We start from the raw sequence: 12484 nt of genomic DNA, 5'->3' as shown, positions 1-12484 counted from the left end.
CGGGAGAAGATGCTTTTAACCTGTGGGCTGCTAGACAGCTGGGTACCTCCTTGGCCACATATATTTGGCTGTCAGGTTGAAAGAAAGGCAGCAGATTCAGGGTTAAGCACTATTCCTGTCATGATTGCCCTGAACTTGCCCAGTTAAATTGCAACAGCATGGGTCTCCATAATTATCTAATTGTTAGTGTTGTGCCTTTACGTAATTTATGATGTAGCATTAAAGCCTGACCCCTGGTTTGAGATGAAGTGCAGTACTGCTGACATCCAAGCTCAAATTAGTAGGTAAGTAAGCACCCAATTAACGATTATGCCACTGAGCTTTCATTTCAATCTGACCACACTGCTACACTAATCAGTTTTCTAAGCCTTTCACCTTCCCCATAACTAATAAGCATTTCTCCTGCTTTTTCATGTCTGCAAAAGCCTTGTTATCCTCATAAAAAGCACTCCAAGATTGCTGCTTCCAGTAATTCCTGCATTAAGCCAGTGGCCCAGTGGCACATTACCAGCTCTCCAGCCACCTGATCAGTAAAACCCAAGGCACATAGCACAGGCAAGCTGCCACTTTCCAGCAGGAAAGAGCAGGGACAAAAAGCCCCCACAGCACAGTGGAGTTGCTTTAGATTCAAACTGGTGCAATTCGGATGAGAATTTGGTCCCGCCAGGAATCACAGTTTCACAGGAGTTTAAGGGCATAGGACACAAGGACTGAATGTCAAAATGTATTTTGTAGATGACTAAATTCTGTCATATTAACAAAACAGCGACAAGTGCTGGAACATCAAGGATCTAGAGTTTTAATCTAAGATTCATTAATCACCCTTCACCTGTCACGAGCTAAGGGCATGCATGGAAGGACTTTGCCATGTGTAGACACTGTATCACAGCCTGCATCACCAATAGGAACGTCAAGTCCCTTGAAAATCTTGTTGCAGAGCTGAAGACCTGTTCATCTCCGAATGAGATTCCTGATGCTCCGTAGATGTGACAGTGCAAGTCAGTGTTGGAATACAAGCCTCAACTTCATTGCAATTCTACCCACTCCATCCTCTCAAACTGCAGTTTTCCAGAGTTCCTCTGAACTCAACAGCTTCTTCTATCTTCACAGGATTTGCTGCTTTTTCTAAGCAACCATCTAATACAATCTAATCTCAACAACACAAGTTACAGCTTTGAGAAATAGATGGTTTTTCAAAGGAAGAAAGCTTCACAGTTGAGCACTACCACTGGGCCAGAGAAGCACTGCGAAGCTGTGATTAAAATGTGGAAGTGTGCACCAAAACAATTCCAGAGGAAGAAACCAGCATGTTTTGGATGGAATCACGTGCAGTTAAAGGCACTACGCATAAACAGGTGCAGTAAGGAGTGTCAGGAGAAAGGGAAAAAAATAAAATGTAATTAGTGTCAGGCTTAAGATCTGAATAACACATGAGGGAATGCAAAATAAAATCTTACCCACACACACAAAAAAAAAAAGTAGGAAAAAGCTATGAGAAATGTTTAGAAATGTTTAGAAAAGCTGACAGAGTTCTATAACTATAGAGACTAATTTCCCGTTTCACTGTGGAGACAGTCCTGATCAGCTGGGCTTAATATAGCCTCCATGGCAGCTGGGTCAAATAGTGGCCTAAGCACTAGAAAATTGCCTGCCGTGAGGAAGAGTTTAATGCACAGTAAGTAAACATGTTTAGCATGCTCAAAAATAGATATCACTCTGAAGAGTTCTATGACACATCTAGATAGGCGCAGCCCGAGTTCTTGCAAATTGGCTGACTCAGGGCAACCCATTCATGAGATCCACTTCTAGGGCCTTACAAGCAATTTCCTACATGACAACAAAAACGTTCTAATCAAGGAACAAAATGCCATCACTTCCTTATAATTCCACATATACATGGCAAGGCTTTCAAAAAAAGCAGCACCAATTTAGAAGGCATCACGGCAGACACTCTTTGGCTGATAATGTCCCAAAGCCACGTCACTGTTCCCAATAGCTTTTAAAAGCTGATACCTTTTTCTGGGTCTCACTCACATGTAGCATGGTCCTGACTCTCCAACCCTTTTCCTGTTAGCAGCTGTATCCACCAACTTACACTAACGTCCACGTGTTTTTTTCAGTGGCACTAATGAGCACCCCAGTGGATTGCCCACTGGACTGCCCACTCATTCTTACAAATTACCATAGATTTAAAGAAAAAAAGAAAAAAGGAAAAAAAAAAACTATTAAGGAGTCTATGAGGACATAAGCCCGGGTTTTACAGACACCCTTGCCCTGGCTGAGTCAACAAGAAAGCGCTCTACCTGACTAATTGGGAGTCACTCTGCCTTCTGACATCCATGCCTTCAGCTCTTATTCTGAGCTACTCGGAGAGTTGGGAATGTATTAAATTATTGATGAAGATAGGAAACTTATCTCTGAAATGCCTTTGGCAAACTCTTAATATTCTGGGATTTGGCATTGCAAAAGACAATGCCTCTCTCTCACTCCTGCTGTTGATGTCTCTCACCCATTTACTCACACTATAAAATTACAGTTTCTTATTAAGTCCATACAGTACAAAGAGGCAAATGGAATTGTGCTGTATAGCTCTGAAAGCTTCTAGGTAATCCATCTTTGGCACCAGAGCCTGTAAACCCCTCCATCTGCAGAATTTTCATTGATGACAGGAGTCCTCAGAGAAGCCAACCTAAAGCAGTCAGTTGTCATAAATATACTGGATAATTATCTTAATTATTTATAATAGTAACAGCAAGCAAGCCAGCACTGAACACACGGGTCCTGCCCTGGACAACTCACATTTTAATCAGATGTGAACACAGTGTGCAAGACAGAGAATGGGGATGATATACAGGCTGCCAGGTGAGTTTATTATTATTTTGGGAAAGGGTTCATCAGTAAAGGAGCATTAGCATTTTTAGACCCTTTGACACGAGAATGTTAACCATAACCACCAAGCATCATGTGACTTTTTTTTTTCTGTATGTTTAAAGACAATATATTCAAACACAACAAAGCCCTATGGAAATTTTCTGATTATCTTCTCTCAACTCACAGCGTACTGCTTTGGCTCAAGCCGTGTTAACTGTATCTTAAAAGTTAGCAACACAGTGAAATCTCTTTTGGTGCCTTGAGAGCATTTAGGAGAAAGTTGCCATATCCAGAACGGTTAACAGACCGCTCATTTTCACGTTACTTTGGTAGCTCAGGAGAGCATTCTTCATGAATGACATTGAGGTTGATATATAAATATTAATTACAGCACCCCTTTTGAAAAAGCACCAGCTACGCTTGTCATTATCAACAAGATAAGAAAGCAGCCTGTAAATATTAATGGACAATGCTTCACCCCATCTTTGAGGAAGGGAAAACAAAAAGCTTAAAGGGAAGTGCTAGAACCTGTTTGCAGTCAGATGGCAACTGGTGGGTGCTCCAGGAATGAGACTGACCTCTCTCAAGTCCCACACCTGTACTCCTGTTGCCCAACATGGTTTTTGTCATTCAGTGAAGCTTGTTCAGGTATTACATGTAAATAGAGTCCTCCAGATCTGCATAAAGATGTCACTGGATTGGCACTCTCTGTGTAAATACATCCACAGACATATACATGCACCAAAGTCTTCCCTTCTCTATAAAAAGTCTTCTACGCAGATTAGGGCATCTGACCACACTGGGAGCAGTGGAAGAGGTTGAATGTCTTTTACCTATGGATTTTGCAAGTGCTGACTGCGAAAAATGTGTTTTTTAAGCCAGTTGGTGTACCAGTATTTGTTAATCAACCATGTTTTATTATCCATTAGTGTACATCAAGTTTTAAAGAAAAAGATTTAGAGCAGAGATCCCATTCTTCTTGCTTTATCTAATTTTCTGTTCCCAGAGGAAGGGAATAGGGATAGAATTACTGCAAAAGGGTCTGTCTGTACAGACAGATCTAGCTTTCTTTCTGTCCTCAACAGCTGGGCTACTATTAGAACTGGCAAATTAATGAATAATTTGACACCTCTTTTTCTACACTTACATTACAAGTTACCCACAGTTATTTGTTACTCCAAATTATTAACTGTAGACTTCCTGCCAATAATTCCCAAAGGGGTATTACTGATACAGTATCTTCCTCGTCCCATCCTGGCCCCTCTCCCCCCCCAGTCAGGAAAACTTTTCATTAATTAAAGTCAGAGCGGGAAGCATTAATTACCCTTTGTTTAAAGGTAATAACTCATCATCTATGATCACTCCCCAGACATAGATGCTAGTGTGATGACCCAAACTACCACAGAGTTTGAATTCAGCTTTGGATGCAGATGAAAACTCAGCAAGAACATGACAAAGAACTGTTCCAGTCTCTGGATCATGTCCTTACAAAAACGAGCTTCTGTTGGATTACGGACTTTTCAAGACTGCCTGCATCCATAAGAGATCACTTCTATCTTGTCTAAAAGATTCAGACAGGAGTCAGAGTCTTTAAGCCACTGAGTGTGATCATTGCACTGTGTAAGCTCTATTTTGAAAAGTTAAGTGGGACTTAAACACTGAATAGATCCTGTTTTGGTGCCCAGAACAGAGACAAATATAGACCTTTGTACATTTGGTAACATCAAGTGTACATTCCTTTTTGTGGCCAGTTAGCTTTCATTTGAAATGATGTGGGTCAGACAGAGCTCCAGGGACACATCTCTGTTAAGCCACCAGGTAAATCAATACACAATGAGAAGAGAGCTCATGAACAGATCCTTCAAGCCTCCCACCTTGCTTCTCCTCAGTAGAAATACAAACACACTTCTCTTTTCTCTAAAGGACAGAGCACCACTCCAGTACCACACTGGCTGTCCAGATGAAAAATAACCAGCTGAGATAATTTCTACCTACAGGAGGTGCAATGCAATTGAAAGCTCAGGACAGCTTCAGGTGCCTCTGGCTTTAATACACTGAAAGTACTCACAGAACACCCCAACAAACTTGCCAACCAAAGACAAATACCAACATACGTAAAAGAACCGTTGGGTGTAAAAACAGTCAGCCATGCAATACAGTACAAATGCAATAACCAAATGCCCAGACTGGAGACTTGAAAACCACGGGACCTTACGTAAGCCTCTGAGAATTGCCTTTCCTGGCCATATGAAGGCTCTTAGTTATTTAAAGTTCAACAGGTGAGTTTAAGCAACCTGCTTAACATAAAACATAAGGCTAAAAAAACACAAATAAGATTAACATATTGGCATTCTGGCACCTTATGTTAAATAATTCCTACATAAGGTACTGTAGAAAAGAAACATATGGTTAAGTAGAACATATAAGAACCAACCTCAAATGTATATGTCCAGCATTAGCCTTCTTGTGAAGAGTCCCAAGACAGGATTACAACTGTATTTTTTCCCCATCTTCACCGATTTCCCATGGTGATTTCAATTTAACTTGATTTTTCTGTGAAACAAATGAGGAACACTTGCAAAAACACATCTAAGAAAAAAGTTAGGTTGCTATCTCTGCTCCAACACAACTGTACCCACATGGTCTTATTGCATTTTGACACACTAACTGAATTTGATGCATTATTAGACAAAAACTGTCAGGACTGAAGCCTCCCTTCCCAAGGTGGGCACAAGTCGTGGTCCAAACTGTCTGCAGAGGAGTTGTCATACTCCAGCCATCAGTGCATCAATTTTCTCCTGCATTGTTTGGAGTACTGTCCCTTACTGAGCACCATATGCATGTCTGATAGCTGCCATTAAAAATCATCACTGCACACACCAGTACCTCAAATACAGTCAGTGGAAAATAAACTCAGAATCCCAGCATGGTAACTGCTGGCAAATGAAGGCTTTCAGCATTATACTCAGCCAAAGTACACAGCTACTTTACTTTTGGCTAACGCTGCATCCTTTCTGAGACACCTAAACCTACGTGCAAAGTGACAGCATTGCTAAAGTTACATCTTTAATCACAGCAGTGGCTAAAAGCCAAAAGTAAGCTAAACATATTGGCATTCTGGCACCTTATGCTGAATAATTCGTACATAAAGTGCTGCAGAAAAGAAACATATGTTCTTAGTCCATAGTGACTTTACTATAAAATATTTAAGAATTAGTCTTGGATGTATATATTCAATAATAACTCATTGTTGCGTTGTCAGGAAGTCTCTGTACCTGCATAGACTCATCCAGTGTGCTGGTACAGCGTGTACGCGTGTGCTCCTTTACAGCACCCAACCTAATTTGTTCTGTTTCACATTTCTATTTAAGGCCTTGAATCCAGTCTCATCACAGAGTTCAGAATCAGGCCCGGCATATCTGGAAACCCACCTGGACATATGCACGCACAGAAAAGGCCTTTTGGCATATCTATGAAGAATAGACCTTCCAAAAAAACATCCGGTATACAGATGAGCCCTCAAATTAGTAGAGAAAGCATGACGACTTCAGCAGAGGTGGCTGATGAAGAGACACACACATATACACCTCTGCCACCAATCGTGCTGCTAGGGCATTCATCAAATTAAGTACCAAGAGGAACAACACCTCTGATATCTCTTCATTTGGGGCTCCAGTAAATGAGGCACTAGATTAGGCCTGACAGAGGCCTAATGCAGCTTGAGCTTTTCCTGGTGTAATTAATTGGAACTTCGCCAACTTGACAAATTGGAATGATGAATCTATCTTGTATGAATAGAAAAAAAAAAATGCATAATCAGTCAAAGATTTAGTTAAGACAGCTTCTCTCTGACTCCCTGCCATAGCTAAATCCATTAAGGCGAGGAAACATCACTTTAAGAAAAGGCACTGCTCTCCGTATGTTCAATTTATAACTTTTTGTTCTTGAATTTAATGGAGCAGTCAACTTGGACAGATTTGACTTCGGAGGGGTGAGGAAGGGGGAGGTGGGAAAGGTTGTTTTATTTTTAGCATTCTAATCTTCCACGCGCCTGGATAGCCTGGGAAAGAAAATAGTCACTTGAGTCTGAATGTGCTTTCATGGGTTTATAATTTAAATCTTTGGTGTTGCATGAGGGAATCTAACAAGAGCACCCTGTGTGCTTTGCCACCAAGATGATTCAATGATAAAACTTGCTTGTCAAGTTTTTCCCCTACTAACTTGTTTAATTGCAGTAACATTCAGGCTTTGCAGGATGTGATAGATTGACTGTTCTGCCAGCACTGCTTTTTCCTCTCTAATTACCACCTAGCTGTAAAGGCCCTTTCCTGACACACTTAATGGAGAGGCAGATAAAACAGGTTTGCTTACTTTTAAAATATATTTCTTTCATTAGCAGTTATTTTCCGTATATTTAATTTAAACCATGTGCTTTCCTTCCCTCTCATTTGTTCAGCCATAAAGATCTGAATTTTGAAAAATCAGTTCAGCAGCTAATGTCCCTATTTGTACTGAATGTTTAGAGAAACTTTACATTTCCTCTTCAAGGCCACGGATTTCAAAATAAGTTATTTACACGCTACGGAAGAAATGCTTCTTGGTTAAGTGAGAGCTGACAACGACAGTTTTCATTTCAAACAATCCAGAATTCCTCATTGCCTCACACATGCTAGAGTGCTAGGCAAATGTTTAGCTGACATAATGCAAATGATTGGCCATAGATTTATTTGACAAACAGTTGAGCAGACAGCCCTACACTGCACTCACTTGTACCCTGCACAACCCTGCTGGAGCCAGGAGGATTTTGCTGGCATAGACACGAGCAGAACTAGACCCAAACACTGCAGTTCACACACGGAGCCACTCACTTCTGGCCACTAGCCAGCACAACAGCCACATTTAAATAAGCCACCTGCTGAGTAGGGAGTTTGAAGAGCTAAGTGCTCAGGAGGGCTTCAGCTGGAAAGGGTACTGAACTTATGCAATAAGGCATGAAGTGAAAGGATTTCAGAGACAAGGAGTACTGGAGGCCTCACTACAGGCCTGACCTCTGGTTCTAGGGCAGTACAGAGCAGTGTTCAGGACCCTTCCCTGTCTTGCCTATGCTACCACATAGGGTAGAAGCTCTATCCAGAGTCCACCATTAAATGCACGTCCCAAGGAATGAACCATACCCAGCAGCTGCTTGAATTTCTTTTCGTTTATATATCTAACAGTGCTACAGAACAGCAACGCTTATGGGGAACACATTATTTCCCTCTGTTTAAATATCACTATGATGTTATTCAGAACTTGATTAACAGCATGAGGGGCAGAAATCCTTTCCCATTGTGCAATCCCTTTCTTCCCAAGCACTATCTTGCCAGTAGGCTTTGTCTGAAGCACCTCACGATCCTTTTCCCTCGGTTAATGATCCATTAACAAAGTCATCCTCAAGCATCTAGATGCTGAAATGAGACCCCACACTTTCTGCTGCTGTTTATGTGCAAGAAAATAACAACTGTGTTATTACCAATCTGGTGACCAAAAGTTCCCCAAAGAGAGAGACTGAACAAAGTGACAGAAAGGTGAGAAATTCTGCAACAATAGCAGATTGCAAGTGTGATATTTGGCTCCTCCTTAGCCCCAGATTGTTCAAATAAATCTACCCAAGGAAAGCGGCAAAGAGCACTGGCCGAGGGGCTCACTCAGCAAGGGCCCAGCAGCCCCACCAGCAGCCAGGCTCAGCCAGAATGCTCTTCCCGAGCTTCAGGTGAACACACCTGATGCATCACATCCACCTAGGAAACACGCAGCCCCTCTTCCCTCATTTACACTGTTACTGCTTAACTTTTCACCTTCTCAGCCTTTGTTCAGAAATCTCAGATACGCCCTTCTACCAGTGGAGACTGCCAGTTTATTTTTTATGTCTTTACCCTCAAACTGTCACACAAATGCCTCCTGACTCGGTGGTGACACAGAGGTTGCAATGTCAAGTTCAGCAGCTGACTCACACGCCATTACTCACACAACTGCCATTCTCCTTTTAACCTCCCCAGCCTGTGTTTAAAACTGAATATCCCCTTAGCTATCTTGCTAGGAAACACTTAAGTACTTAAAAAATGTTATTTTTGGTGTGGACAAGCTCTTATTTAGATACAGGAGAACATGACAAGTAAATAATCTTAGCGACAAATGCCTTAAATCTTCACTCACCACAGTGTAATTTCATGGCACTTTGTTTCCATGCAAAGAGCATTTAAGGATTAATAATTAGCCAATGAAAAAAATGCAGCCAATCTATGTAATATGACAGAAATAGATTTGCCACAGTAGATCCTCTTCTCCAGGTGGCCCTGCAAGCATTGTCCAGCAATGATTTGCCCTCTGGTACCATTTTTGCTGATCACATCTCAACCCTTGCCTCACTAGTGGGACAGGCATGCCCAACACTCACTGCACCCTTGTTCACCAGATGCAGTTTGCCCCTTGTATTACAGACAGAGCAACCGACATCAGCAGCAGAGTGTTTTATAGCCACAGGGGTAGTGGTGCCTCACACAGGACCTAAGGAGTCTTCAGGGGCTGAGAAAGGAGCCTTCGACCTATTTGTGCGCACGCAGACCCTGTGCAGCACCTCCCTGCAAACCAACATGCACACCCAGCATCACTGTTAGCTCCTGCTCAATCAGACAAACATGCTAAAAAGCACAACCTGCAAAACAAAGGTCTCAGTTAGAAGTGTCCCTGTATCTGGGTGTCTAATTATAAGGGGTATTTCAGCCTATTAGAATTGTAGAAGTTCCAGTGCATGCTTGGAGTTCCCTTTTTCCTTTCTAACTTGGCATTCCCAATCCCTTTGTGCACACATCTGCCCCTTGAACAGGTTTTTTTAGCTGTCCTTTCTATTCAAGAGTTATTAATTGTCACTCTCTCTCTTACTAGCCATGTCCCTGCTACAGAAGTTCTTGTTCCAATAAATGATTAGGACAAGCAGAATGCATTAAAATGAATTATAATAGCAATCTGATCCCCAGTGCCTCAGCAGAACTTCTCCATCACAGGTAACAGCTGATTCCCTTGAGCTTAGCTCTGGAGAAAAAGCACCAGACCCCAAAACTCAACCCAGTAACTCTGTACAGACTTGACCAAGCATGTGGAGCATTCAGCTCTTCCACTGTCCCTGAAGTAAGGAACAAAGATCTCAAAGACTATTCAACAAGCTGGCATAGGCAACTTCATCCCAAATAAATGTAAATGCATTTTACCATATATTATGTGATTACAGCCTCTATCTGCCTATGGTGCTATGTTTTATTACAGGCCACCAAAAATAATTAGCTGGTGACCCAGAAAACTGATATATAAAATCCTTTTAATCACCAATATGGCTTTCAATTAGATAGTGTAAACTTATTAACCTTTTTACTGCTGAGACTTGATTTATGGAATTCCAGCTGCATTAACATTGCAGGAGGAGATAGAAAGTGTCTTGTAAGACGCATTGGGATTAACAGCTGATAGCTGGGGCTTTGCCATCACACAGTCTCACAGAGCAAAGGTAGCATCCTGCAAGTCCCCAGGAAATCATTTCCATCACAGCTATGTTAAAAGTTTCGTCTGTGAAGTGAAAGTGTGTAATTTCTGTCCCTTCATAGACAAACCTGAACACATAGGCCATTTAATGTTTTCAGAACAAGCAGAAGCTGTGTGAGCAGTGCCTGCATTCATAAATAATAAAGGCAAGGGTATGGCTCCTTTGGTACCCAAACTTACTTGCATTTGTCAGAAATACAAATACATTAAATTTGGTGAGTTCTGATGCATGGGAAAAGTTAACAATTGCTTTATTCAAACAAAGATTAAGCATAGAGAGAAGGGATACTTTTTTCTTAGAAGACTGATTTCAAATGTGTTCTTCTTTCATTTTAGCTGGTCAGGTATTTCCCTCTGTAGCGTTCTTTCCTTATACTGAAAATAAGAGAATTCCCAAAATCTTATAGACTGATCTCAGAGGATTTTTTTGCTTCTTCCTGGTACGCAAACAACAGTTAATACTTTCTACAAGGTCTTAGGCATTCCTGGCTTTCTTCCCACAGGGCTGTGTTTCCAGAGATAACACAGGTGAGACAAACAGGCTACTGTAAAGCCTGCTAATTAAAAAAACAGATCTCAGTCAGATGATGCATTGAGATCCAATAAAAGATACAGGCACTCAAGAAGTAAATACTATGCCATACCAGACCTGACTGAATCAGCTAAGGATAGGAAGTCCTGTATTCATAGCCCACACATATCATTTAATATAAGCCACAAGAATATACTGAAAAGTAATTAGTCTTTCCATAACTTCTGTTAGCAGTTTAATGACAATAAAATGGAACACCGATGTTCTTTAAGATCATTTCTGCCATAACACCTAACTCTTGGGAGCTGCCTTGAGAGGACTGAATTAATAGAATTGAAAAAAAAAAAATTAAAAATCTTACTCTTTTTCAAGTTTATGAAGTATTTTACAGCAAATCTATCTTACAGGAAATTTTAGTACACAACATTCCACACAAACTAGGCAAAAGAAAAGTCACTGTTCACTTAAGTTTTTGCTCTTCAAGCTCGAAAAGCTTTGAAAGCCTCAGCAAAGAGAGGCTATGTGTGAAGGTGCTTCAATAGCCACTATCTATAGAAATGGAAACGTCAATATTTGCCATCATCTTTCTGAGAAATAAGTGTTATGGAAAAAGATGCAGATTTTCACTTTTGCAGAAATTGATTTGCACGGTTACTCCAACCTGAACTGCACAAAGACCCCCAAAACCCACACAGCGTGGCTCCTACCTGGACACCCAGCAGCTTCGTGCCAAAGGCAGCTCTGACATCTCCTTCTCACAAGACAGGATTTCTCATACAGCAGAGCAGCACCAGAACAGCTGCCATCCAAGTCACACCAGCTCCTCGAAGTTCTATGAAGGCCCACCACAGGGTCAGCATGATTCTTAAGCACCTTCTCTGAAACAAGGAGAATAAAAATCAGTGGCACTACATAATCCAGTCAGTGCTTTCCTTCGCTCACAAATCTTCATTTGTTCAGCTGAGAACATTATGAACGCTGTCTAGAAATAATACAGTAAAGGCAGTCAATGACAAGTACAGCATAAAGACTAATAGAGATGGTGCTATGATTCTGGTATATCCTATTCTGTTGAAGCACATTTATAATTTTTAATGAAAATGGTAACGCTTTATGATAAGTCGACATCATTTAATGCTCAATTACTATGAAATTCCTTTGGAAATATATATTAAATGCAACAGCTCTGTAGCTGTGTAAGTAAGGTTCCCTGAGATGGATGTTATCTCAGTGAATTCTAGGGAAACATCAAGTCCAACACCAGCACATTCAATATTTCTGCCCTCTGGGTCAGGTATCCTTTTCCCCCTCTCCCACCCTGACATTTGAGACGAGTCCTTATCTACAAAGAGAAGAGCTACATGAATTATATATGTGCTGCACTTAAAAAAAAATAAAAAATAAAAAAATTTGTGACACACACCAGCAAGGCCCTTAGCAGTGATTAACTGAGACGTTTTTGAATTACAAAAAAAGCTACAGCTCCTAAACAGACCATTCTCTCTT

The 12484-nt window shown here is 41.1% G+C and overlaps 1 long non-coding RNA gene across 3 annotated transcripts in view; it reads right to left on the bottom strand.

Annotated features, from left to right (window-relative positions):
* Positions 1 to 12484, bottom strand: part of LOC128075341 (uncharacterized) — a 138685-nt gene that overhangs the window by 71868 nt on the left and 54333 nt on the right. For 2 of the 3 annotated variants that reach the window (XR_008203781.1, XR_008203783.1), the window contains exon 3: positions 11686 to 11856. This is a non-coding gene — a long non-coding RNA (uncharacterized LOC128075341). Of the gene's footprint in view, positions 1 to 5310; positions 5425 to 11685; positions 11857 to 12484 lie in introns of those variants that run through there. The other variant, XR_008203782.1, reaches the window with a different exon arrangement.

This window comes from Tympanuchus pallidicinctus, unplaced genomic scaffold, assembly GCF_026119805.1.
Source record: "Tympanuchus pallidicinctus isolate F22 unplaced genomic scaffold, pur_lepc_1.0 scaffold12, whole genome shotgun sequence".
Taxonomy (NCBI): Eukaryota; Metazoa; Chordata; class Aves; order Galliformes; family Phasianidae; genus Tympanuchus; species Tympanuchus pallidicinctus.
Note: the sequence above shows the minus strand (reverse complement) of the source record. Positions and strands in the feature narration are given on the sequence as shown.